Below are 5819 nucleotides of genomic sequence, written 5' to 3'. Positions count from 1 at the left end.
GAATACTTGACTATGGCTTGCTTAGTGTAGTCTACCTTCCGCTGCATGGTAATAGGTTTATTTATATCGTTTGTCTTTGAAACTTCCATGTATTGAAGACTTCCATAAAAATCGCCTATTTACCCCCCTCTAGTCGAGCAATAGCACTTTCAGGTATTTAAAGGAGGGAGGGGAGGCGGTGCCTTGGGCGAGGGGCCAGGGTGGAGGCGGAGTCCTGGCTCAGGACGGTGTCGGCCGACCAGGCGTGGCCGAGGCGGACTCCCGCCCAGAGTCGGGGGCGACGTGGGGCTGGGCTGGGCCGCGGCCTGGCTGGCGGGCTGGGCCGGCCCAGTTCGGCGGGTCCTCTTTTTTTAAATAGACAACAAAAAAATAAAAAATAGACAATAGATAATAAAAATGATATATAGGCATATTATATATCAAAATTTTCAGGAATAGATTTTGTAAAACATGAACATATTTTCAACGACAAATAAATTCCATAAAAAATTAAATAAAGCAAATAGTGTTGGCGGCTCATTTAAAAACCAAATAAAAATATTTTAAAATAGAAAAATGATTTCAAACTCACTTTCTCTCCATTTTTCTACTATAGGGAATCATTTTACCCTATTTTCCATATATTTTATTTTTGGAGAAAAGTAATTTAAATAAAAACCAAATAACTCCAAATTGGAAGTGGGTTTTCAAAATAACTTCAAAATGACTTTCAATTTGATTCTTTGAAACTTCCAACTCTCTTTCTTAGCATTTGAAGAAGTCATTTTATCTTCTCTCATGAAACTCATTGAGTTGCATAAAGTTCCCGAATTTGGAATATTTCCAAATGGAATTCAAATCTTTTCAAAACCCTTTTCATTTATTTAAATGGAAGAAGTTATATCATCTTCACTCTAGGGTTTTGTGATGAAATGAATTTTAATTCATGGAGATCATAAATGCAAGGTGAAAGTTTGGGGAAGTCATTTCATTCCCTCTCATTCAACTTTTAGAAAATTTCAAATTCCACTCAATTTCACAAAACAAATCACAAAAGCAATCATTATTACTTAATTAATATAACATTCCAAAATTTAGAATTCTGGGATGTTACACTATGTTATAACTGTTGCATGATGAATGTCATCCAACATAATTATCCATCATTGATCCATTGCCTACAAGCTTTTCACGTATTGATCTTTGCTCTGTTACTTTCCTATTGCCACTGTTGCGATTGCTACAAAACTACTACTGTTACTTTTGCCACTATTACCATTACTTCCATACTACTTTGCTACTAAATACTTTGTTGCAGATATTAAGTCTTTTAGGTGTGGTTAAATTAACAACTTAGCTGCTAATACTTGAGAATATTCTTTGGCTCCCCTTGTATCGAATCAATAAATTTGGGTTGAATACTCTACGTTCGAAAACTGTTGTGATCCCCTATACTTGTGGGTTATCAGGGCAGCCAACGCCACGGCCAGCTGGTTCAGGGCCATCTCCATGAGGCCCCATTCCTCCTTATTCTCTATCTTGTCCAGCATGGAGTCGACTTCACCAAACTGGAAGACTAGTGGCAGATGATCCTTCTGCGCCATGGAGTTGGTGGAGGTCCGCGGGAGGGGAATGGGAGGCGAACAGTAAGGCCACCCATATTAGACAGTGGCTTGGGCGCCATTAACGGAGAGGATGCGAGCAAGGCGGGTGGCCATGTAAGTCAAAGGGCTCGCTTCCCACTGAACATGCGTGGCTTACAGCTCGCACGCTTCCCGGTGAGCCTGGCCATTGAAGGACAACTTGCACGCCTTCCGGTTAGCCTGCACAGCGAACTGCCCTCGCATGCCTCCTATCTACTCAAGCAGCTACGCACAACACCTCCTAGACATTAAAAGTCTGACGCGTGGTGTCACGTGAATGGTTAATAGAACACCTACGATTTAAATTATACCAATGTTTGAGATGATAAGGTGGCAGCTATTTTTTTCAAAATGTGTTGTTAGTTGTTGATTCGAGTGCGCCTTCTCTTAAATTGAACACGGAAAATACCAAAGGATGTTGGTTGCCATTCCATGATAGCATGCCAAGTTTCATGAAATTAGACGAGTTTTGGATTTACTAGAATTTATAAACAAAGTATCTCAATGTTTTGCCGCCAAGCAACGGTGCCCTAGTGTTTGACATTCATTCCCATTTCTTGCATGGGACCTAAGCATGCACCCAAGGACACACATTTGATTTTTGAACCGATTTTTCTGCACTGGAGCATGTGCATGTAGTTCAAATTTGAATTATGCACATAAAATGCCTACAAAGCATAGTTAATGTATAAAAATGTCCAAACGAACCCCGAAAAATTCCCAATTTTAACACGACACTCTTGTTGCTCTTTGTTGCCACTAGGACAAAATTTGAAAGCAAGAGGAGGCAATGAGTTTCATCCATGAAGGAGGCGCATTCCCTACTGAAACCATGAAGCTTGTTGTGAGAAGCTCTCGTTTGTGAGAAGCTTATACCTAAACCTGCCCCAAATGGGACAATGTTTTTACCACAGCATGTTGATGTCATTCCATGATAGCATGCCAAGTTTCATGAATTTCAGATGAGTCCTGGATTTACTAGAATTTTATAACCATGTATCTCATGTTGGGTTTCGTAGTAATTTCAAAAAATTTCCTACGCACACGCAAGATCATGTGATGCATAGCAACGAGAGGGGAGAGTGTTGTCTACGTACCCAACGCAGACCGACTGCGGAAGCGCTGACACAACGTAGAGGAAGTAGTCGTACGTCTTCTCGATCCAACCGATCAAGCACCAAAACTACGGCACCTCCGAGTTCGAGCACATGTTCAGCTCGATGACGATCCCCGGACTCCGATCCAGCAAAGTGTCGGGGAAGAGTTCCGTCAGCACGACGGCGTGGTGACGATCTTGATGCACTACAGCAGCAGGGCTTCGCCTAAACTCCGCTACAGTATTATCGAGGACTATGGTGGCAGGGGGCACCGCACACGGCTAAGGAATAGATCATGTGGATCAACTTGTGTGTTTCTGGGGTGCCTCTACCTTAGTATATAAAGGAGCCAAAGGGGAGGGGGGCCGCCGGCCAGGAGTAGGGCGCAGGAGGAGTCCTACTCCTCCCGGGAGTAGGACTCCCCCCCCCCAATCCTAGTTGGACTTGGATTCCCCAAGGGGGAAAGAGGGAGAAGGGGGCCGACCACCTCTCCTAGTCCTAATAGGACTAGGGGAAGGGGGGAGGCGCGCGGCCACCTTGGGCTGCCCCTTTCTCCTTTCCACTAAAGCCCATTAAGGCCCATATGGTTCCCAGGGGGTTCCGGTAACCTCCCGGTACTCCGGTAAAATCCTGATTTCATCCGGAACACTTCCGATGTCCAAATATATGCTTACAATATATCAATCTTTATGTCTCGACCATTTCGAGACTCCTCGTCATGTCCGTCATCACATCCGAGACTCCGAACAACCTTCGGTACATCAAAATGCATAAACTCATAATATAACTGTCATCGTAACCTTAAGTGTGCGGACCCTACGGGTTCGAGAACAATGTAGACATGACTGAGACATGTCTCCGGTCAATAACCAATAGCAGGACCTGGATGCCCATATTGGCTCCTACATATTCTACGAAGATCTTTATCGGTCAGACCGCATAACAACATACGTTGTTCCTTTGTCATCGGTATGTTACTTGCCCGAGATTCGATCGTCGGTATACCAATACCTAGTTTAATCTTCGCTACCGGCAAGTCTCTTTACTCATTCTGTAATACATCATCCCGCAACTAACTCATTCAGTTGCAATTCTTGCAAGGCTTTAATTGATGTGCATTACCGAGTGGGCCTAGAGATACCTCTCCGACAATCGGAGTGACAAATCCTAATCTCGAAATATGCCAACCCAACATCTACCTTTGGAGACACCTGTAATGCTCCTTATAATCACCTAGTTACGTTGTGACGTTTGGTAGCACCCAAAGTGTTCCTCCGGCAAACGGGAGTTGCATAATCTCATAGTCATAGGAACATGTATAAGTCATGAAGAAAGCAATAGCAACATACTAAGCGATCGGGTGCTAAGCTAATGGAATGGGTCATGTCAATCAGATCATTCTCTTAATGATGTGATCCCGTTAATCAAATAACAACTCATTGTTCATGGTTAGGAAACATAACCATCTTTGATTAATGAGCTAGTCAAGTAGAGGCATACTAGTGACACTTTGTTTGTCTATGTATTCACACATGTATTATGTTTCCGGTTAATACAATTCTAGCATGAATAATAAACATTTATCATGATTATAAGGAAATAAATAATAACTTTATTATTGCCTCTAGGGCATATTTCCTTCAGTCTCCCACTTGCACTAGAGTCAATAATCTAGATTACACTGTAATGATTCTAACACCCATGGAGCCTTGGTGCTGATCATGTTTTGCTCGTGGAAGAGGCTTAGTCAATGGGTCTGCAACATTTAGATCCGTATGTATCTTGCAAATCTCTATGTCTCCCACCTGGACTAGATCCCGGATGGAATTGAAGCGTCTCTTGATGTGCTTGGTTCTCTTGTGAAATCTGGATTCCTTTGCCAAGGCAATTGCACCAGTATTGTCACAAAAGATTTTCATTGGACCCGATGCACTAGGTATGACACCTAGATCGGATATGAACTCCTTCATCCAGACTCCTTCGTTTGCTGCTTCCGAAGCAGCTATGTACTCCGCTTCACATGTAGATCCTGCTACGACGCTTTGTTTAGAACTGCACCAACTGACAGCTCCACCGTTTAATGTAAACACGTATCCGGTTTGCGATTTAGAATCGTCCGGATCAGTGTCAAAGCTTGCATCAACGTAACCTTTTACGACGAGCTCTTTGTCACCTCCATATACGAGAAGCATATCCTTAGTCCTTTTCAGGTATTTCAGGATGTTCTTGACCGCTGTCCAGTGATCCACTCCTGGATTACTTTGGTACCTCCCTGCTAGACTTATAGCAAGGCACACATCAGGTCTGGTACACAGCATTGCATACATGATAGATCCTATCGCTGATGCATAGGGAACATCTTTCATATTCTCTCTATCTTCTGCAGTGGTCGGGCATTGAGTCTTACTCAATTTCACACCTTGTAACACAGGCAAGAATCCTTTCTTTGCTTGATCCATTTTGAACTTCTTCAAAATTTTGTCAAGGTATGTTGTTTGTGAAAGTCCAATTAAGCGTCTTGATCTATCTCTATAGATCTTAATGCCTAATATGTAAGCAGCTTCACCGAGGTCTTTCATTGAAAAACTCTTATTCAAGTATCCTTTTATGCTATCCAGAAATTCTATATCATTTCCAATCAACAATATGTCATCCACATATAATATCAGAAATGCTACAGAGCTCCCACTCACTTTCTTGTAAATACAGGCTTCTCCAAAAGTCTGTATAAAACCAAATGCTTTGATCACACTATCAAAACGTTTATTCCAACTCCGAGAGGCTTGCACCAGTCCATAAATGGATCGCTGGAGCTTGCACACTTTGTTAGCTCCCTTTGGATCGACAAAACCTTCTGGTTGCATCATATACAACTCTTCTTCCAGAAATCCATTCAGGAATGCAGTTTTGACATCCATCTGCCAAATTTCATAATCATAAAATGCGGCAATTGCTAACATGATTCGGACAGACTTAAGCATCGCTACGGGTGAGAAGGTCTCATCGTAGTCAATCCCTTGAACTTGCCGAAAACCTTTTGCGACAAGTCGAGCTTTGTAGACAGTAATATTACCGTTAGCGTCAGTCTTCTTCTTGAAGA

This window comes from Triticum aestivum, chromosome 6A (genome assembly GCF_018294505.1).
Source record: "Triticum aestivum cultivar Chinese Spring chromosome 6A, IWGSC CS RefSeq v2.1, whole genome shotgun sequence".
NCBI lineage: Eukaryota > Viridiplantae > Streptophyta > Magnoliopsida > Poales > Poaceae > Triticum > Triticum aestivum.
Note: the sequence above shows the minus strand (reverse complement) of the source record.